Below are 23821 nucleotides of genomic sequence, written 5' to 3' on the forward strand. Positions count from 1 at the left end.
AGTATTACTTAAAATAAATGGTAATCGAATGTTAAATATGAAACTATTGTATATGTGCCTTTCTTGTAGAATAGAAGAGAGGAAGAAGATGGTCAGTGACTTCTGGCTCTGGCAGTAAGGCCTAAGTATAGCTGCCTCATAGCCTCACCGCATGTCTTTAACCACACCTGACTGGCATTTTTGTCTTCTAAATTCTGCTTGGGTGACATTCTTACCTCCTGGCATACAATAGCCTCTCTGCTACCAGAATATCAACTCCGCAGGGGAAAGAATCTTAATATTCTCTCCTTTTTTTAATCCTGGGCAGAACAAGGGTAAACATCTTTTTTAAAGAATTAGACATACTGTTCATGTTGTAGAAATAAACTGAAGTGAAATCTGCATGTTTAACCAAAGGCTAAAAAATAAGCCTGGGGCTGTATTAAGCCACAGCTGTAGTGTCCTCGCCACTGTGGTGTCAGGATGTGTGACTGCCACCCCACTGTCCTCACCCCTCGCCTCCTGGACTCAGTTGCCTTGAATTTCAGGGGCCTGCTTTGGATGCCCAGTGTTATAAACACTGGTCAATTAGCCTTCGACTTCCTTGCCACAGGAAATGTGAATGTGTGATGTATAGGATATTCAAGTAGGAAAAAAAAAAAAAGAAGGAAGAGATGGAGGAATTAATTAAAAACTGAGGTTTTCTCTCATTTTTGGCAGAAGAATTTTATAACTAACTTAATTGTGTTGATTTTAGTAGTACAGTCAAAGAAGAAAGAAAGTCTCAGAATGATCGAGACACTTGGAAAATACTTGCAGTTATTTACTATTTTTTATCACCACTGCAGAGTTAAGTCAGTTGTCCATTGTTGGACAGTGAAACCTCAATTGTTACTGAGAAATCTTAATCATAAATCACAATATTGAGAAATAGGATGAACTTAGATCAATTAGTTCAACATATAATCTTATCTTCTGTTATTGTACTCCTTCCTTCTTCAGAGCAGGCTTCAGAAGAGTGTAGATGGTTGGAAATGAAGAAGGCCTTACCTTTATCTCCAGATAATCTTACTTGAGTTGAAACCATGATACCTACTTAATGGTTTGCCTGTCTTGCTTTAATTAGCTGTACTGATCACATAGGCCCCTACTCTAGACATTCAAATGAGAAAGGACATTCTTTGATTCTCGTTGAATCCTGTAGAACACTGGAAACTTCCTTTTTCTCATGGTTGTGGTAAAGCTTCTATGTAATTAATCCTGCCTTCTATCCTTATAGCAGGGTTTCCTCTGGCAAATGAGCTAAAACTCGAAGCTAGAGTTAAAAAGTCACGGGACATGTGAAAGTCAAGGTTATATACAGTGCAGAGGGGAAAACGCACAGCATGATGCCTGTGGTCTTGGGAGACAGTCTAGTAAAAAGAATACACACCTTATTTTCAAGATCCAATGATCACATTCTTCTATGGCTTTTCTTCCATTTTATACCACGTCTACTACTTCCTGTTATATTGGGGAAGAAAATACCAGAATTTTCCAGCCTTTGCCTCAGTATCTAAACAGAGTCAATCCTGCCCTGAGGCATAAAAACAGATAATAGTGATTTTGAAGCTATGACCAAAGAATGAAGCCCAAGAAAAGTAATTTTAGCAAAATTAAGCCAGTTTGTTGGGTGGACATAATTTATTTTCTGTTAATCATATTCTCACATACAGTTTTGTTCTTTATTTTCTCATTAATAGTGAATATCCAACTAAGTAGAATTACTAGTTAGGTAAATAACAGAATAAAAGAAATAACCAAGAAATAAAAAGAGCTATTACATGGATTAATTTTAGTAACTGGAAGAGTCTCTTGTTACTCTGTTTAATAAAGTAAATTACCATAAAAAATAGCTATAAATACTAAAACGCCCTGTTTGTTGATTTTTTTTTACAAGTGGCAAAATATTTTATTATCTTTAAAAAATTATTCAAACATTTTGTTCTTTTAGTAAAAAGGATTCAAAACCATTAAAATTTGATGAGTAAAATTTATGTATATTTGTGTGTATGTATTGTTTAGATTAATTTCAATATTTAGAATTATGCTATGAATTTCTCATATGTAACATAACCTTTATACCAGTTGAATTATTCTTTAGTTGAACAACGTTGTTGGCACAAGTTCTGTTTTTATATATATATAACATATATAAAACCATAAAATAAAATAAACAATATTATTTAATATAGTAAGTGTAGTAGATTGTAGTCCAGTGTGTGTTGTTTGAGTAGCTTGAAAAAGATAACATGCTTTCTAATAAACTTCCTCAAAATGGCTTCGTATGTTGACACTTTCAGTATTTTCTCTACCAGTTTCTCTCTCAGTTTATGGATTTAGTGACGGTAGTAGAGGAAGTAGGAAGAATAGTTGGAAGTACTTTGTGGAGCGTACATAATTTTTTAGACCTATACTTAGATCAGTATATGCCTGAAATGTGTGTAACCGTAGCAGATTTGCAAGTATGTTATACATAGAGTAACCACCATTCTACTCTCTGCTTCTGTAAGTTCAGCTTTTTAAAATTTCACATATAATTATCACATTAGACAAATTATATATAGTTTTTATTTATAAGTTATACCTCAGTAAAGCAAGAAAAATTAATAAATGGTAACAAAAAAGAAGGTAAAAAATTTCTATTGATTGTAAGTCACAATATACTGTTTGTTTCTTTTATGTCATTTCTTTAACCAATTATTTTTTTTCCTTTCATGATCCTTGTTTGGAGCCTTCCTACATCCAACCTGGTTTCCTGTCCTCTCCCATTGCCTTTAATACCTTACTTGCTCTGGGCACCTCTGCTGTCCCCCCACCCTTCCCTTGACATGCCACCGTTAGAACAAACATTGCAAGTAAATGTTTAGTGGCTATCCTTTGTCTGTAGAAGAGATTTTAAATTTCTTTGCCTGGTATTTTAAACCTATTACATTTGTATTTAATGTATATGCTTAGCATTTTTGTAAGCTATTCAACTGATCTAATTTACCACCCCAACCTTCCAAGTGTCCTTCACTGGACTTCAAATGTGTCCTGTGTTTTCCCGCCCCAAGGCCTCTGTTCACACTCTCCTGGATTTCATAAATCCTTTCTCTCCTATCCAAATCCCATTTATCCTTCAAGACCCAACTCAGATCCCTCTTCTTCTATGAAATTGTTGTGACTAGCACAGCTCATCATTTCCTTCTCCTGTTCTGGTCTCTCTTATAAGCCTTGTCACCCAAGAGAGACAGCATAGTATCAAGTCAGCAGCAAAGGGAGATGATGTGTTTACTGGAACGTGAGGGAATGCTTCTTCTTGAGTGTAAAAGAGAACCCAGTGAGGGAAGGAGGTGACTGTTCTCAGTAGGAGTGCTGAAAGATGATTGCAGAGAGGAGTATAAGACATGCATTGGCTTTTGTGGGTATGTGCTAAGACATCCATAGGAGCCATTGTTTAGGACTGTTGTTTATTTCCTTTATATATGCCATCCGATAGTCTATATTTAAAGATAGTCTGCAGGTATATAAGGTTTAAGAGTTACTGTTATGGACTACAGTTGTCGCTTTTGCTAGACTGTAAACTTTGAAGGCAAGAATTTTGCCTTCCCTTGGTGTCCAGCATAAGGCCTTAGACATAGCACATGCTTAATTAATTTCTACGTTAGTTATTTGATTATTAACACACTAATTTATATGATTGTATGTGATGCTTCTCAAAGAGAGTGCCTTCTACAATTACTCTGCAGTATTTACCAAAATGGATGGTATCTTCCCAAAATTAGAAATCTGTTTGTAAACAAATTATTTTCTAGGGTAGATATTAATGATCTTTATTCTGATTATCTTAATTATTGAATTAGTAAACATCGGGGAACCTTTGATCCTCTGAGCACTCCAGGTCATGGCATGTCAATAACACCCCGAAATTAGAATGATGTTTTACCATAGGAGGTACCTGGAGAGACACTTCCCTTAGCTGAATAAACCTAATCTGTCTGACTCGCATTTACTTAGACAAATACTCTCACTCATTTCTTTAATAATGGTTTAGAAATATGAGGCAATCTGGAAGAACTCTTTTTAATATTTATTTTATCTTTTTCATATTATTTTGTCAGCAAATAATATTAATCCAAGTGTCATTTATCATAAAAACTGAGAATGGGGGAAAATATATTCATACAGCATTGAGTCGTCAGAGCCTTGGAGATACTTTTTATTTGTTAAACAAAGAGTCTTTTCCACACTTTAAAGAGCATAGCATGTATAGTGAAGGTGTTCAGCTTTTCCTTTTATGCCAGGTCAGCTGTCAAAAGGTAGTCACGCTCTTTGATTTTTTTTGTTTACTTAAGTCTAAATGTATTTGTTTGTTTGTTTGTTTGTTTGTTTTTTTGCAAGGATAAACTGCTCTGTTTCACAACTTTCTAAAGCAGTTTAAGGGGAGATGCAACATAGAAATGTGAAATGTGCTGTTTAAACCTCAGTCCATTTAGCCTTGTGTACTTTGGGTCACAGTTTGTTTAAAAAAAAAAAAGACGGATAAACCTTTTAACCTATGAAAAAGAAATATTTTTCATAACCAAAAATAGCCAGGCCTTTGAATTTACTCTTTTAAGTTTATTTGCTTTTATTTATCGTGCTAGCTTACTTTTATTTCCTTTAGAATAGTGACAATATAAGTCAAATGAGAGGATACTGATGTGCCAGATTTTATTGACAGTCTTGCCCTTTCTTTTCTGTCATAGGTGATGTGCCATCATAGCTGACGCACAGATCATGTGTACCTTGTGCCAGGCACTGATTTCTAAGCTTGTCACATGCGTTAAATCTTTTAATTCTTACACAACCCTTTGAGGGACATCGTATCATTATTCCCGTTTTAAAGATGAGGAAACTGAGTCAGAAGGTTGTTAAGTGACTTGTACAGGTCACGCAGCTATTAATTGTCAGAGCTAGGGTTCACATCTAACCACCCTCCTGTACTACTCAGACAACGACACAATTTCTGCAGTGCAGAATGTGAATCTGGAGTGGACAATGTAGATTTTGCATTGGTTATATTAATTTAATCATCAGTAAAAACGGAGATGCTAATCAGATCCAGCAAACATTCCAGACGGGTGGCGTGAGGATCGTGTTAGTTACTATATAGGAAAGCACTCTAAAACTTATCAGGTGTGAATCATAGTCTTTTCACATACTAATAATGTATAAATTCCAAAAGGAGAGTTAGAAAGTTTAAGATATTTTAAATAGCTCTACTTTTTTTTTTCTTTTTCTTTTTTTTAAAACAAATGTAACTGTGATGGAAACAGTGTAGCGCCCCAGCCATTTAATGACTGGGCATGCATTGTTTATGCAGAGCAGATATTTATTTGCTGATTTTATGATGAGAATCTAATACACTGCATTCAACAACGAAAGGATCCACATTCTTTTCAAGTGGCAAGGGAACATATTCTAAGATGTACCATATTATGGGTCATAAAACAAACCTCAATAAATTTAGAGGAATTTAAATTATATAGAATGTGTTCTCCAACCACATGGAAACAAACTAGCACTTAGTAACAAAAAGATCACAGAAAAATCTCTAAAACCCTTTGAAAATAAACAATACTTATCTAAATAATGCATTTGTCAAAGAGAAATCCTCAAAGAAATAAAAAAAATACATTGAACTGAATGAATATGAAAATATATCAACACATTTATGGGACTCACCTAAGAAGGAAGTTTATAGCACTGAATGCATACATTTAAAAAAAAGTAAAAGTCTCAGACCAGTATTCTAAGCTCCAACCTCAAGAGCTTAGAATAATAGAACAAAGTAAAACTAAGACAAGAAGGAAAGAAAGAATTTAAGAGCAGAAATCAATGAAATTGAAAATAGAAAAAAAGTAAAGAAAATGGAACGGAGATCAATTTCTTTGAAAAATTCAGCAAAACTAACGAACCTTGAGCAAGACTGAGTAAAGAGAGAAGACACAAATTGCTAATATAGGGAATGAAATGGGATATCAATACAAATCCTGTAGAGATCAAAAAAATAATAAGAGGATTTTATAACTTTTCACACATAAATTTGACAACATTGACAGAATAGAAAAACATGAACTTCCATAACTCCTTTGATACGAAATAGATAATTTGAATAGCTATGTAACTATTGAGGACATTAAGTTTGTAATTTTCAAACTTCCAAAAAAGAAATTTCCCAGTCCAGATGGTTTCTCTGGAGAATTTGCAAAAGAACTCCAATTCTATACAATCTTTAACAGAAAATAGAAAAAAGAGTGCTTACCAATTCATTCTATGACATTAGTATTACCCTGATACCAAAACAAAGACAGTACAAGAATATAAACTTACAGATCAATTTACCTCATCAATGTAGACACTAAAATCCTTAAAAAATGCATTAGTCAAGAGAATTTAGCAGTAGGTAAAAACAAATTGTACTATCAAGAAAAAGTTTGGTGGTTTCTTAAAAAACTAAACCTGTAACTACATATAGCCCAACCATTGCACTCCTGGGCAGTTAGTCCAGAAAAATGAAGACTTATGTTCATACAAATATCTATACACAAATGATTATAGCATCTTTTTTTCATAATAGCCAAAGACTGGAAGCAACCCAGATGTCTTCAGGGAGTAAATGCTTAATAAACTGTGGTACATCCAGACCATGGAATACTCAGAAAACAGCAACAAAAACCCAAACTTTGATATACTCTACAACCTGAATGCACCTTCCGAGAAGTATGCTGAGTGGAAAAAAAAAATTCCCAAAAGCTGCATACTGTATGATTCCATTGATATAACATTCTTGAAATGACAGATTACAGAAACAGAGAACAGAGCCACATTTGACTGGATTTGAGCATCCAGAACATTAGCCTGAGAACGTGACCTGGTTTAGTGTGAATGCTGAGAGTAAATTTGGGAATTAACTTTTTGGGCTGGTCCCAGGCTAAATGGTGAAATAGATAAACCCTGTGTTCACTCAAGACTCAGAAGCTTTCAGGATTCTAAGGACAGATAGTGAAGAGGACATTTTGTTCGGAATGCCATGGGGTTGACTCTCAGTTTGTGTTACAGGTGCAGCTGCCAATTCAGGGGCATCCTGAGTTACTCCTGACTTGGTGCTTTCCACATACTGCATCAGAGTTTTCTAAGTTAAGTTTTTCTTAATGAATGGTTTGCTTTTTCCCCCTATCTAAAGGTAATATTCAGTGGTCGTGTTAAGTTCAGATGGGGAACAGACACGTTTTTAACAAACAAGAAATAAAAGAAATTTAGAAGTAACATTTCCATATTGTTTCCATATTATTATAATTCAAGTGGTAACTCGAGAGTGATTTTTGATCATAGCATGTAGAAACGTCTATCAATTAAGTACATTCTTTGAAGTTTTTTCCTTTCAAGCTCTGGCCTTGTTTTTCAGAATGCAAAATCAGTTGAATATTTGTTACAGGCAAATCCAAAATCTGTATCAGTAAGTGGGGGGAAAAATGAAAATAAATTTTAGAGCAATTCCTTCCAAGACTGTTAAGCAAAACTCATACAAATTGGCAGCTGATTAGAGGCTTTAGCTCTCGCAATCACTTCAGTCTTGACTTGTGAGATTACACCATTCTTATTCAGTAATTCTCAAAATCAGAGTCTTATTCCTCCTAAGCCCTTATAAAAGTGGCAAAGTACCAGGGGAAAAAAAGTCCATTTTCTTCAATTGGATTGAGGGAAGGATTCTATTTATCATTGTTATTTTTGTCTCATCATTCCTTTGATACTTTGAAATGACTGTTGTTTTCTATTCAAACATTCAGTTGGCAAGTTATCTTCTAGCTTTTGGACAGGAATTGGCATTGAAGAGATGAACGTTTTCTTTTTTTTTAATTTCTTGTTCTATGTATCATTATTTAGTGGTGAGGACTACATGTATATTTACATATACTTGAACTCTTCAGAGAGACAAAGTTCTGTATTTTTTATAAAAAATCTTTTCTGGGAAACTAAAAATGAGTTGTTTGAGTCAGCGTATTTCATTGCTCATCAAAACATCATTTAGGCAAGGAACTTACATGATATACAGATTGTTTCTCCAATTGTTACATAAAAGTACTATGGACATAAATTTATTTCTCAGAAGCTGAAATCTGTCTGGTCTGCAACCCGACTAATGTTTCTGTGCAAGAAGAGCAACAATGATACGAAGTTACAATATTTTGCATTTAGCACAGGGTTAATACAACTATTATTTATTTATTCAGAGCAAAAGGAAATTTCACTGAAAATATAACTAAATGTTCCAGTTCCAAGGTTATCAGAAAATGTGTTAACTTTTAAAATAGCTTTTAGAATATTTTAGTCTTAAAAATGAAAATAATAGTCAATTTGTTGGTTCTCTTGGTACCTCCAGAATAATGTGTCTTTTCCTTTGTACCCATCACAGCGCTTTGTGTGTTACTAAGTTATGAGATTTTAGAGTTGGGAAAGGACCTTAATGAAAGGCAAATTCCTTTAACCCTGAGGAAGCTGAGAGTCACAGAGTTTAAATAGCCTGCCTGTTCACACCAATTACTCAAAACTCCTGATTTGAAGCTGATGATATTTTGTGTGAATGCAAAATGTTTATTATTGGTTGAAAACATTTTAGATTGCAGTCATGCTAGTAGCTTCCTAATGGATGAATTATTTGAGGGGAATTAAATTTGCTGTTTTGAAGGGACAAATAAATGTCACCATTTATTTATTCTTTTGCTTCTTGGATTTCTAGCTGTGTGTATTTTCAAATCTTTACGTCTTCAGCATACGTCAGCCAATAAATTCACCTTATTTTGTGTAGCTAGTATCTGTGGTTTTATGAGTGAAGATTAAAATTGTTGACTTCCACTTACATTCTGTGTTAATTTGCCAAAGTTGGTTGTACATTTTACAAGAGCACAAACTCCTGAATATTCATGAACAGAAAGAACTAGTGAATTTAGAGTGAAGTCTTCATACTCTGCAGTCTTGACAAACCTAACGTAGGTGATTCAGAAGTCTGTGGGGCCTTGGGGCCAGCCAGGGTGGCTGACTGATGTGCTGTGGGACCTCAGTGGCCTCAGGTCATTAGGAGCAAACCTCCCCGTCCTGCTTGTCTTTCTATGTACTCCTGCCAGGTAGCAATGATCAGATTTAGTGTGTCTGGACACCAGTTATCCCATGCATTATTATATTAGATCATGTTGTTTTACCATCTAAGTGATTTGTCTGTTAGGTCACATTTGACAAATATATTGATGGCAAAATTCATTATAGTATACCACTTGATTGAAATTTTCTCTGGGTCACAGTGTACAAAAAATATATAGAATTATCTGTTTATTATTTCCATTACCATATAATGGAAAAGAAACGTGGATTAATATAAAAATGTTATCTATTTGAATAGAAAGATAGACTTTCCTTTAGTCTTTTTTTCTTTTTTTAAAGGAAACAATTCTTTTAATATTAGTCTGTAAAAAATGGTAACATACCTGTTAGTGGCAATTTATCCAGCTAGTACTTACCAAATACTAGTGCTCTTTACCATAACTATTTACCAAATCTGAACACAGAATCATTGAAAAAAGGGAGATTGAGCCTGCTACATCATCTAGCCAGCTTTGAGGCATGTTGTAAGCATGTGGGCTGTGGTGACAGACTTCCTGTTTGGAAACCAGATGAGTTTTTACTAGTTGTGTGATCTTGGACCATGTATTTAAACTCTAGGTTACTCAGTGTCCTCACCTATAAAGTTAACTTGACAGTAGTTCTTAAATTGCGACATGCAACAATTAATGACCTTAGCAGAATGTTTGGCACATAGGAAGCAGCAGATGAATTTTACTTAGATGGGACGTAAACTAAACACGTTTCCTTCCACGTGTCGATTTTCTCCTAAAATGGCATGTGTTTCTGGACGTGTTGCACGACTCTGAGGAGAGTCCTGCAGCAGCGTGGTTCATGTAAAGTTGAGCTGGGAAATGTATGAACTGTACATCATGATTAGTGTATGTTTTTATAATCTTTGAACCAACTATGGTAAGCATGCAAAGAGGACAAATTGATTTTCTTTCCTCTTCTTGAATCAAAGTCGTCTAGATATGACTTTATTTCTCCAGTATGTTATAAAGAAATCATAACAAATCAATTTCAAGGCAGAATATGTACTTTGGGCTCTCAAACCCAGTTTTAGTCTGCTTTGTAGCTGTGGTTTTGATAGGTAAGTAGGTAAATCTCTGTTGTCAACCCAAGTGGAATTACAGTCCCAGGTTTAAAACCAGTCAAAACCTTATTCCTGGTGCTAATTGGAGATGTGCTAGTGTATGCAAAATTGATTAAGAGGAACGTGTGAGTAAATCTCTTTAGTTATTTTTAAAGTGTGTGTGATGGGGATAATATTCTGGAAAACATAATAATGAAAACAAATGTAACTATAACTCAGTGATTACACTGAAGTTAACAAATGTTTCTTGCCATAGTAATCAACATAACAGCTTTTATAGGGCCTCTGGTCTTTTGAAAAAATACATTTTAATTCTGAGAAGCTATAGAATCTAGCCTTAAATTATTATTTAATATTAATTGAGGACCAGCATACCTTAACCACAATATAGGCAGAACGAGACACAGTGATTGTAAGTTGGGATATCAAGTAAAAATGAATGTAATGTAAGGCAGTTGTGAATTTTAATGAGTTACTTCATTTGTATTTGGTTGGCTTCTCCCAATCTCCTGCTACAGGGCTTCCAAGATTTTCTGTACCCTGGAGTCTTAAAACAGCTCTTTCATAGTATTAATTTATAGCTATTCTGGTCTTCTGGGATGCTTTCATACTACAATCAGTTCAGACCCCAAAATTCATAAGTATATCTGCAGCAAAGCTTGTAAAATTCACCCCAGTATACTGAAAATTAGATAGTTCAATATCATATATTTTTAGAATCTGTAATGTACAAAGCTGAACATTTGTAAGAGATCATCTTTATCATTCTCACCTCTTCTTCCAACCTTCATCTTTCCCTATGACTAGGCTGCTCTAATTTCTGTTTCTCTCACAGAGGATGCTCTCATGTTAACCCTGCCCTACTCCTCTTCACGACTTGTTCTCAGGAAGAATTTTGAAAATTATATTCACCCTCTTCATATTCTTACAAATGACTGATGAAAGTTAAATGTGTTACTTGCTTCCAGAGATCTTTTTTTTTTTTTCTGTAAAGGGAAGAGGTTTGTATCAGAGAAATGCATCACTAATGGTGGAATTAAAAAAAAAATCTGTTCCAATTATTGCAAATACTCTTAAGGAAGTAAGATCATCACTAGCACTGTGTGAAATCATGACAGAACTGAGTTTCTCCCTCTCTACATGTAGACTTAGAGCACATACTTTCTCTTTTTGCCATTTTCTTTAACCTATTCACTAATAGGAAGCAGATGGGCTGATTTTCCATCTGCTTAAAATGGTGGGATCCAGCTGTTACAAAGGTGATTATAATTTATCCATGAAAATATGGAATGTTTCTCTGTCAACTTGGGAATAAATCAGGGAGCACACAGAAGTTCAGGTTAACAAAGAGCTAGGGAAAGCAGAGTGTTCAGATTGATTTTATGTATGCTCCATGATATAGAAGACCTCATAATGTCTAATCTCTGCTCATTGTAAAGAGGAACCTTCAAAAACACAGAAAAGCTAATATTTCACATCCACAGATAATGAACATTTTTGTTGAATTGCTCACTTTCTGTACATATTGTTTAGTGAATTGAGGTCAAATTTGATTTTGTATCTTGCTTTAAAACACATAGGTATCTTCTATGTTAACAAAATATTTAAACACTGTAGTTATTATTATTTAGTTGTAACATACTTCTCATTATGATAAACATTGTTATTTAAGTTGCTTCTAGTCTAATAAGATAAACATATTTCTCAAGAAACATTTGTTATTTTTAACGTTTTTAACATTGACCACACTAATTATCTGAGATTTATGTTTATGTAGAGTACAAAATGAAATTCTGTAGTGATATTTTTCAAATAGTTGATTCTGTCAGTGTTCATTCTTAAAAACTGTTTTTCCTCACTGATCTATGAAAATCCTGTATCATAAAATCCTTTATGCATAAAATGCATCAAGCTTTTAACATTGTTTCTAGATATTCTCTGTTATCCTTTTTGGCATATTTGACTATATAATACATTCATATTTAGCATAGGTTTTAGGAAATAATACACTGAATTAAAAATTAATATATTAACTAAACTATGGCTGATTCAAATACCTAAACACTAACCCCTTTGTAGCTCTAAATGGCCACAGTACTGCAGGAAAAATGGTAAGTCTAAGTTAATTTAAGTATTTTTTAAAGTACAGTATATACAGTCTATAAAATACAGTGTATATTTATACACACCATATGTAGTAAATACAGTTAGATTTATTTTACAAATGTATATGTGGTATGTGAATTTTAAGGTGTCAGGTTTAAATTTTTTTCATATTTTTATTTTCTTGATTTTTAAATATTAAAATATAGGTCTGGCTATTTTCTGTTTTCATCCAGATGATCTGGCAGCATGGTGATAGGACGCTCAGGCTCTTTAGCATCCACCGTGTAGATGGTCTAAGCACTTTCAGTCGTTAAGTTCATCTTTAAATTGCCGAATGCGTTGTCTGAGTCCCTCGTGAAGTACACCTGCATTAGTTTACCCCTCTCTAATTATAAAATCCATATTTGTCCGTCTAGAGTAGTTTGTAAATACTGATTTCTGAGTCCTGGGTATGTAGTCCAAAGTTTACTCGTGTGTGTGTGTGTGTGTGTGTGTGTGTGTGTGTGTGTGTGTGTGTGTGTGTGTGTGTGTGTAGTTCAGATAAAAGAATACAACATTACAAAGTGTTGGAAATTTATCAGTTTTCACTTTTGTCAAATTATTCCTTTAAATCCTGAAAGCAGAAATCAAAATAATGCAATATTTGAAATCCAGCTATATTTCTAAGGATATTCAGGAAAGCACTTAAAATACATTAGCTAATACTTATTTTCTCTCTATTAAAGTATAACTGGGATAGATGTAAAAAGAATGATGAATTAAGAAGCTCGGATTCATGACTTTATGATTTTTGTGATTGACAGTTTTGAGTTCATCTATATGTTAATGTATTTTGAGGAAATATTAAGCGTTGCTTTATTCTTTAAATATAAAATGATTAAATGAATGATATACTTTTATTTAGCCTGAGTATGCACTAAGCCGGATGTTACATACCTACCGAGAAACAGCTGCAGCCGCTAACAAAAAATGTGTATAAACGTGTGAAGCCTCCAGATACCAGCTGGTTATTTTATCTTCAGATCACATTTAGAAAAATTTGAAAACTAGAAATTCGGGAGACGTGCTGAAAGAGAAGTTTGATTTTTTTTCCCTCCTTCTTCTTCATCAATGGTTCTGTCAGGGTTATTTCTGCTTCTGAATAGCAGGAAGGGAAGATGGGAGCTGATTATTCATCAACACTCCTATTTTTATTTCAGTTGACCTGGTTTAGAAATAAGAATATAAATAATTTCTGGCTTATTTTATGGGCCAGTCTGCAGTTTTCACGTTAGTTTTAAGTTAGCACTGGTTGAATGGTTAACAATTTTGGTGAATATATTGCTGTAGCTTTTGTTGGTATTATTACGATGTTGCTTTATTGAAATAGAGAAGTCAAATTTTATTGTGTCCCCTAATTATAATGCTGTCTTGCTGTATATATGGCTCCATCAGCAGCCGTATAGCAAGTGGTAGTGCAAAATAATGGTATTTGGTATGTAATTTGGTTTATATCTGTGTATTAACTTTGCCTTTGCTAGCTGGCTTGGATTTAGAGAATTCTGGTGAGAATCCTTCAATAACTGGCTTTTTTCTGAGCATCACCTATGTGGTTTAATAACATTCATGAGTTTGAAGTTAGCTGTATTCATAAGCTTTTATCTTTTACTTCACTGGTACTAATTTAGAATGCCAAGTTCTATGAAATAGGTTTGTATGAACAATGAATGCTAACAACATAGACGAAGTATCTTTTGAATGAGAATTATTTGGCCAGATAGGGTGATTTTCCACAAACTGCAAGAAAAAGTATGTTTTCATGTGTCATAAAATAAGTTCTCCTTTTTGGGGTACATCTTCACAATTTCTGTTTAAAAAAAAAAAGCTGGGCAGTAAAGGTTAACATAAGCTATTTTGGGAATAAATAAGGATTAGCTCAGAGCCACCAACCTGAAATTCTATTTGAAGATAACTCCTTGAAAGGAAGGCCTGAGTGCTTTTTTGTATCTAGCAAATCTCTTAGCTAAATGTCACCATTTTGATGTTTTAATAATGTGTGTTTGCTGATTATAGGATAATAGTGATAGATTCAATTTCCATTTATCTAGTTGTATTTGAGAAATTAAAGATTTATTTCTCTTAGTAGCCACTATTAGGAGGCATGTGAGAGACTCCGGAGCCCAGAGGGCAGGGCAGAGCTTTTCCTGTAGTCTAATTGCTGGGGATGTCTCTGCATGCACCGCTTTAAAATGCAATTACCGATCTTGACCTCTGACCGCGTTTCTGCCCTGTCCGCCTTTTCTATCAATTGTTGAGGTAATTTGGATCTCTCCATTAAGTCTTGTAAACGCTTGTATTTTTAGACTTACCTCTTCTACCTCAAACATTTCCCCCGATTTATCTTACAAGTTTCTTTTTGTTACCATCTCCTTCAGATAATCTTATCAGATATTGACTTCCTATGGAAAACAATAATTCACTTGTGGGACAGATTGATCCATGTGTGATTAGATTCCATGTGAACCGGAACCTACTCAAATCAGAGAAAAAAAGAAGAACTTCTCCTGGCACTAACAAATAGGTGTTTTTTCATCTGACTGAAACTTTATCTAGATCTGGTTGCTTTTTTTGGCTAAAAAACACATCTGTTTCTTAAGCAGTTTTATCTGTAGCAGTTATCAGTTGTTTTTGTGTTTAAAACTTGGCGTGGAGTCTGGTAGAACCTGGTTCCAGCCTCCACACTTTTTTTTTTTTTTTTTTTTTTTGATGATGATGATGAAGACACTTAAAAAGCCCACCAATACCAACAATCAGGAGTCAGGGATGAGGCTAGGGAAATAGGTGGCTGATTCCAAAAGAAAAAGTTAGGGAGCATTCATGAATTCATGCCAGCCCCTTGCAAATTGAATCCCATTACTCATGACTAAGAGCCAGCCTTTCCTCTTCTCTCCCTGACCTCTTTCAGTCACACAAGCTGGACAAGAGAAATGACATCAGTAGCAGAGTTGGGGAGAAGTGGCAACCATTAATAAAAGGCAGCAGGACCCTGCAATGTAAAAGTATATGCCACTTCTTTGGTAGACTCTGCAAACAAGATTCTATAAAGTGGCCTCCTGTATGCAGAATATGATCGTATTTTAGTCTAAAAGGAAGAACATGAGACATTTTTGAAACCATTACATTTATGACACACATGCACCTGCCTACACACACGTGCACATTTATCAATGTACTTATAATTTTTAAATTATTAGACTTTTAAATTATTTAAAGCAGAGTATCATGTTCTATGTATAGAAGCAGTGCACAGAAATGTCTTGAGAGGAACCACTGCTTACTATTTGCCATGTATACCTTATTTTATCTGGAATAGACAGATTCGAGAGCTGATTATTAAATAGCTCTTTAACCATAAGAAGTTCACATGTTCCCTAATTATTATTCTTTGATGAATAGAGAATTAGAAATATTGTAGAGTTCTGTTTGTTTTTATTTACTTTTTTGTTTCTGTTTTAATTTTGACTAGAAAAATAATATTGAATAGGAGGCAAATATTTTATATGAAGGTTCTAAAAAGTGAATTTATCAACCATTTACTTTTTGAAGTATTCCTTGGATAATTCAACTGCGTGGCAGAGATAAATTATAAGAATATAATGACCTATAGATATTTCAGTCTGAACGTATATGTAGGAGACAGGAAAATTGTGATTTTTATAGGAAGTCTGAGAAACTAGTTTAGAAGTGATTTGTAGAGAGTCATATTGAGTTAATGCTGTCTTAGACAGTCATACTAGATATTAATTTTTTCATTAAGGTCCTATAAACATTTTAACGTTTATAGTAAAACTATGGTTATGATAGATTCAAAATTCTGAGAGTTAAAAAGTTTTTCTATTCAAAAAATTTTAACCAACTTTTCCTCCATTTCACTTCCCTTATCTCCCTGTAAACTATAAGACATGTCAAAGAAAATCCCTTGGACATTTTATGTGTGTTTACTTAGAGGACATAAATTAGGCTTTCTTGTGTTAACATTTATAATTATTAAAATTTTCCAAGTCAATCAAAAGTTTATATGTGCATATCCATATACACACATTTATTTAGAGTGATTTCCCAGTACTCTCTTTTGACATGCCAGATTTTAACTTGGCGTTACAGAGAGATAATCATGGTGGCTGACTCTTTTGATGTGCAGGGTTTAAAAATGAATACAATCTAATAATTATTTCAAAGTAATATACTGCTTGTATCCTGTCAGTCCTTGCTGTCATTTAATTTGCTTTTGACAGAAACAACATTTGTCATGTTTTAGAATCCATAGATTTATCTGTTTATTATATTTTCTGCAATCATTTTATATTCAAAAAATGTGTGGAATGTAGTTTAGAACTCAGACTTATTTTGTTGAAACAAAAGATCAGCTCAACCAGGTGGGACTTGTAAGAACTGATGGGAGACTTGCTGTCATAGAAGCACTCAGAAATGGACCACCCGAGCTGGACTGGCTCCTCTCCCAAATCCATCAAGTTAATAGCTGACACACAGCAAGTTTGGCCATTAAAACTCTGGCTTTTATTCAGAGAAGCTCTTGGTACTACTTAACACTCATACTTGGTGATATCTTTCAATTTTTCCTTGTCATTTTCAAGGTTTTTTTTTTTTTAAGCTTTATTGGAAAAACTGAATGGCATAATGACTTTTTTTTAATAATGATTTTTTTTTAATAATCTCTTTCCAAGTAATATATTTTGTTAAACACCAGTGATTTTCTTAAGGGACTGTAATGGGCTCCAGATACCAAGTTGGTGGCATGATCAGTGAGCTGTTTCAGATGCAATCTGTTCAGCTGTTTATTAGATTGGTTCTGTCTTTCCACTGGGGAGCTGTTAGATTATTGTCTTCCTTTTATTTCTTTAGGTAATAATTCTGTGATCACCACCTTATTAAAGTAATTCACTAGAAATTTGGTTGTAGTTAAGGCTATAAAACATGAGAGAAATTATTCTTCCATTAGTTGCACACGTCCCTTGTTTTTTTCCTGTGAATACACAAATGGCAAATGTCAAATTGGGAGAAACTGTGTGTTTTATACAGTTCTTAGATTGACCAAGAACATTCTTTTTCCCCAAATAGGTGCTTTATGATTTTCAAACATCTAATGACAGCTCATCTAGTTTTACCACAGTGGCCTATACTATCAAGCACTTAAATTAAAAAAAAAAAAAGATTGGTATATCATGGCTCCATCAAGTTCTCCCAGGAAAAATACTTTTTTAGGATTTTTAAGTTGTTGATAGGGCTCAAATTAGTGGATACTGTGTTGCGTTCACTGAGCATCATTCTAAATCGTGGAGGTACCCGCCTATCTTATCTCAGTATCTTACATGGGTGTAGTTGCACATAATTGGACCCTATTCTTAGAAGATTTCTAGGAGAGGTAATTTCATTTTACTGAAGTTCAATTGTAATTCCGTTGGACAGATATCTATCTAATCACTTTTTGGTTAACAAAACTTCATTCCACATATGATTCTGGGACTTACTAAATTTTGTATTTACAGGTCATTTTTTTCCTATGAAGTACTTTAAGAATGTTGACAACTCTAGATGTTAAGATATCTTTTAGATCTCTCTCTCTCCCCTCCTCCTGAATGAACTCTAAAATAAAAATTAATGACAGTATTACATGTATTAGTAAAAATATTACAGGGATACAGTAAGAAAATTATTTTACTAATGAATTGTCTTGAAATTCCGTCTGTTTTTTCTCACAGTTATAAAGAGTTAGCCTAGACATAGTCAAGAAACTTGGGTCATTTTTGCAGAATTATAAAGTGTTTCATTTGTATTTAATAATAATCTGAATTAATTTTCTACGTCTAATGCTTCCAGGATTATATTGAGATTTAATAGTGGAAAGTTTAGAAACAAATATCTAAATGAGATGTCTTCATTACTTATAAAGTTCTTTTTATCTGTCAGTTCCATGTAGAGTTTGATTTCATCACAAGTTCAATAAATCATTTTAATTAATGAATTAACTTTAAGGGCTATAATTTCAGCTTTCTAAGTTACAATATCATAGTATCTGTAGTTACATTCCAGGATTACTGTGTACTTCTTGGACATTTTAGAATTAGTATGTTTGACTAAATTCTTACAGCAAAGTAACAAGATAAATACAGGGTAGCTACTTTGTTTGCATTAAAAATGTTCTTCCTTGGTAGTTAAATGGGGGGAGAGCTAAATGCAAGGCATAAAAGTGTATTTCTCCTCCATTATGGTCTTTTGTTCTGTTCATATTGTGATCTATTTTTGTTTACATTCTATCTCTCCTGTACAAGGCAGTGAATTCTTGAATGCCAAACATTGTAATCTGTTTACCTACCATCTAGCATAATATCTGGCACATGAAACATGCTCAATAAATTCTTATTGGAATGAACCATGACTCAGGGGTGGGAAAATATTTGTTTCATTGCATTTTGTGATGACTCTTAGTTTAGCTATAATTTTAATACAAATGTACTTTAAATGAATTTATGAGATATTCAGAAGTTTGGGCTCATTGATACTACCTTTAGTTCTAAAATATTGTCCCACATACCGTGGGTCTCAGAGGTTAGAGTGACGTTATTCCTGCATCTCAGTGGTACTGGCAGTCCGTCGTTGGATGGTGGGGACTCTGTAGGCAGGGAAACTAAGTTGGAACCTGAGTAGTTGTCTAGGTGAGTAGCAGTGAAAATCAGAAATGGTATGGTGGCAGTGAAAATGGAAAGATAATAGACTGCAAAGAGAAAGGGACGAGAAACACAAATGAATATTGCAACTGATTTGTTGTTAAAGAAAAAGGGAAGGGAAGACACAAGAATTACGGATTTCCAAGTCTGGGTAATGGAGAATGATGGTGTCCTTATCAGAGAAAACAGAGAAGGGCTATATAAGCAGACTTTCTCATCAGTTTAAATGAATTTGAATTTGAAGCAACAGCAACTGGGAAAATGTAGAGAAAGAGAAATGCCAGAAAATTTGCAGCTCGGGAGGCATGTGAGATTTGAATATCAGATCTGAGAGTTATAAAATGTTGTAGCTGAATGAGAACTGGCACAAAGCTTAATCTGGTAGCTGAAGATGAGTCCCGGGTGATTGAAGTAGCATGGCCAAGGTCCCACAGGTACTGTCAGAGTGAAGACTGTCATCCTCGTCTCTTTTCTCAATACATTTTCCCCCCAGTTTCTTACCTGTAATTGAAGATATGTGTGAGAGCAAATAGGACATTTTTGGTGAGGAGTGCAGTAAGAGGAGAGGCAAGAGGGCTATTTAGATGTGAAAAAGAGAAAAAGAACACTAGAAATGTTGGATGATATTATTTTAAAAATCAAGAAAGAAGAGATTTTTTAATCTTAACTTTTTAGGCTCTGGCAGGTTTGTTTTTGCTTTTGTTTTCTAATTGAAGTATAGTTGACTTACAATGTTGTGTTTCAGGTGTTCAGCAAAGTGATTCAGTTATACATTTACATATATTCTCTTTCAGATTGTTTTCCATTATAGGTTACTACAAGATACTGAATATAGTTCCCTGTGCTATACAGTAGGTCCTTGTTGTTTGTGTATTTTGTATATAGTAGTGTGTACACGTTAATCCCAAACTCCTCATTCGTCCCTCCTCCCCTCCCCTGGCTTCCCCACCCCTGAGCAGTTTTATGACACGTTACCTTTCTTTAAGTGATCAAGCTTAGGTGGTGAAGTACGTGTTCTTCATAAAGTATTTAAGTGCTTTCGATAATTGGCATTCTTTCATGGGTTTAAATTTTGTCATACATTTTTTTTTTACTAAGCTCTTTTGAAAGAAATCATAACAACAAAACCACTACAAACCAAACCTCTGTAAAGAATTTGTTATAAGAATCTAGAGAGCCACGATAAATTGTTGACTTTTTCTTTTTGAGGATTTTTTTAACTTGCACATTAAACTGTTATTTTAATCAACACAGATAGACAAAATTAAAATAAAGAATTTGAATAAAGTAATTGGAACCGCAAATGGATAATTCCTCATGTGAAACATACACAGTATTTAATAGTGCTCCTCTTGCATTCCAGGTAAGTCTTAAGCAACCAATGGCAGGATTATATTCTAAATCCAGATATATATAATTATTGTGAATATCTTTATAAGTGTTTTCTTTACTCATTCCTTTTCCAATAACATGACCAAACAAAGATGACTATAGCCTTCATATATTCCTTTGGAAATTAGTTTAAGTGGATAAAAAGTATATGGTTCTGACTTTTGTTCTTTCTCACTCTTACGCAGGGGAAACATCTTCTCAGTAGCTATAGAGAGATTCCTGATGTATTAATCAGTGATAGCACTTGATTGTTACTCAGTTAGGAAACTCTTTATCCCATAGAACTTTCTGAAGAGCAAAAGAGAGGAATGAGTAAAGGAAAGAGTAATTGATTGAGATTAAAATAATTATTGCTGTCTGGGAAACATGCCATCTGTTTTATTACTGCAGGAGTGATCCACTTAGAAATAGCTGCCAAGTTTTCTTTTCCTGAAGCAGATAGATGGCTTCAGGTGCAAGAAATACATGTTTTTTAAATGTTGAAAAGTCTTCGAAATTTAATTATCATTACATGAAAAGAAAATAATATTGTACACAAGAAGATGTAGCTATTGCCATATTTTAGAACTATCTTTAAGTGGTTTAAGAAGTTTCATGCAAAATCAAGTCAAAACAGATATTAACAATGGCTATGCTCGCCTTTGTACGATTGAGTAATCCAAGAAATGGGTAGGATGATGATCAGTATTAGAGTTTATTAGAGAAGCTAGGGTTGAGTAATTCATCACTTAAGAGCCGGGAAGCTGTGCTCCATGATGAAATGTCTGAGTCGGGCAACTGCTGAATACCAGTCTTCTGGTTTGATTCTATCACTGTTTCCTTGGATCAATTTCTGTCACTATTTAGGATGCGTATTATCTATTTTTGCATAATAACTTACTGTAAAATTTACAGCTTAGAACAACAAACAATGATTTATTTCACATAGTTTCTGAGGATCAGAAATGCAGGAGTGAGGTAGTCTTTGCTCAAAATCACTAATGAGATGCATTCAAGCCTTGGCCTTGCCTGTAGCCTAATTGTTAACTAGGGCCTGAAGTTCCAGGCTCCTTTATGTTACTGCTAGCAGGAGACTTTGTTCCTCACCATGTGGGATTCCCCCAGAGGACTGCTTCCATATGGATTTCCCCTGGAAGAGTGAGCAAAGAGAGAGAAAGAGCACCCAAGGTGGAAACCAAGCTGTTTTCAGAGCCTAATCCTAGAAGTGACTTCCCATTACTTCTGCTGTGTCCTGTCACTAAACCCAGCCCATGCTCAAGGGGATGGGAATTAAGCTTCACTTCTTGAGGAGAGGAATAGCAAAGAATCGATGGACGTACTTTAAAATCACCACAGGGCTGGAGGGTGTATTTCTTCGTCCCTTCTCCTTTAGGTATCTTTTCACATCTATGGTTGTTTCATGTCTTCAGTCTGTACACGTATGTATATATATATATATGTGTGTGTGTGTGTGTGTGTGTGTATTAGAATCTTCAAAGTACTTGGTGAATAGCCAAGAATATAAGGAATGATGACAGTGATGGCCATGTATATTTATATATTCATTGAAAGCTTACTGTGTCACAGCCACTAAATTAGGCACTTTTCAAGCATTATCTGAATTTGCCCAACCATCCTATGAAATAGAGGATAGTATTCCTGTGTTAGATAAAGGAACTAAAGCCCAGAAGTTAAGTAACTTGTCTTAAGTTGAATAAATTCTAAATGTTTTAGAATCCAGACTCATGCTATGTAATGAAAACATATATATGTGTATCGGTAAATATACATATATAATCTGATTTTACAAAGTTGATACTAGTTTTTAAGTTGGAACTCTTAAAAAAAAATACATTTCATTAAAAAACAGTGCTTCTCTTCGCTTACCCTTTAACCGTGGTCCAGCTGTGATAGGCTGAGATAGTGCAGGTTTTCTTTATCATCTTTCCTGTCTTGTTAACTTGTTATCTGCAACTCTTGGATGTCACATCATTTTCTTCATCTTCCTAGTTTTAGGAAGAAATTTTTACTTTGGTTGAATGTGAATAGTATCTGGAAATTTGGCTGAATTTCAGTTTTAATAGAAAATTTGGGCTTTTATATTCCCAACACTGCTACAAGGAGAATTCCCATTAGTTTTTATATAAACTTCTCTTAAAAATATTATCTTATTATATTACCTATTTTAGTAAAAAAAAAAAAAAAGAAACTTAGCAAAGGTAAACAGAAAGTAATTTCATTAAAACATAGAGGGGAAGTACTCCTTGGTTTCAGACATGCACACAAAGTCTGCAGGGTGTACCCCAGAAGGAGTCCTTATAAATCTTACATACTGGTTTCTTTGCACAGGAGGGGACTCCTTGTATGAATCTTTAGTCTAAATGTGATAGACCTACTTCCTACTGAATTGCCTCCAAGCAGAAGGAAAGGTACAAAGATGACACGTTTTACTTAGAAAACACAATCTAACAAAACAAAACACGTTTAACAAGGAAAGGGAATGATCTTCAGTAACCGAAGCAAAGCAAGTTTGTGGCTGAACAAAGTGGGTCAGTCCTCTTGACCTGACAGCGTTCAGCCAACACGGAGGGAGGCCCCTGCAAGGAGGGCGTTCACTCTGGCTTCAGCCGGGCGACTCAGATTAAAAAACCCTCTTGACGCACTACTCTTTCTCTTTATTTCAGTAGTTAGTTCCAAAGGAGTGCCTATGGACCCACACAAAAAAGTGAAAACGAAACGAACTCCTGCTGAGAAGGAAAAAAATTAACTTCCTGCTTTGAAATTTATTTTGAAGAATATCTCAGGCAACTTGCTGACCTAATATAAATGGATAAACACTTCAGAGAAAGTTTCTAAAATCTAAGTAAAATTAAGAGTGAAAAGCCAAGGGAAAGAAGCCCTGGGACTGGGAAAGCCAGTCAGTATCTTTTCACGAATAGTCTCACTGATCCTTACAGCAACTGCATGCAGTGGGTGTCAGCATTGTTGTTCTACAGATTAGAAAACTGAGGTACAGAGTACTTGTCTATCTCATATGTGAGGAGGAGTGACCTACCCCAAATTCCATATTGAAGGTCCGGGTTATTTCCATTTTCTCTTCTGCCTCATCAAACATGCCTCAGACCCGAGTTTTGTGTGGCATCTTGACAGAACACACATTGAATAACTGAAAATCTAGGGAGGTACATTTGGTTACTTATCAGTCGCAATCCAGGTTCAGCAAGTTCAACAGCTGTTTTGATCATATAAATCCACTAGAAACCTAACATATTTAAAGATGCCGGTATTGATATGTTAGAAAAGAAAAATATAAAAATAATCCTGAACTTAACTGTTTTGCAAATAAAAGTGAGTTAAAATAGAA

The 23821-nt window shown here is 34.4% G+C and overlaps 1 protein-coding gene and 1 long non-coding RNA gene across 6 annotated transcripts in view; one reads left to right on the forward strand and one right to left on the reverse strand.

Annotated features, from left to right (window-relative positions):
- The window catches only part of PCLO (piccolo presynaptic cytomatrix protein), a 310859-nt gene that overhangs the window by 51948 nt on the left and 235090 nt on the right, over positions 1-23821 (forward strand). The gene's annotated exons all lie outside the window — the stretch shown is intronic.
- LOC135321708 (uncharacterized) lies at positions 7205-23608 on the reverse strand. Its single transcript, XR_010381714.1, has 3 exons — positions 23513-23608; positions 22345-22463; positions 7205-7493 (listed from the first exon to the last, which is right to left on the reverse strand). It is a non-coding gene; the product is annotated as an uncharacterized LOC135321708 (long non-coding RNA).

The sequence above is a fragment of the Camelus dromedarius genome, chromosome 7, assembly GCF_036321535.1.
Source record: "Camelus dromedarius isolate mCamDro1 chromosome 7, mCamDro1.pat, whole genome shotgun sequence".
Taxonomy (NCBI): domain Eukaryota; kingdom Metazoa; phylum Chordata; class Mammalia; order Artiodactyla; family Camelidae; genus Camelus; species Camelus dromedarius.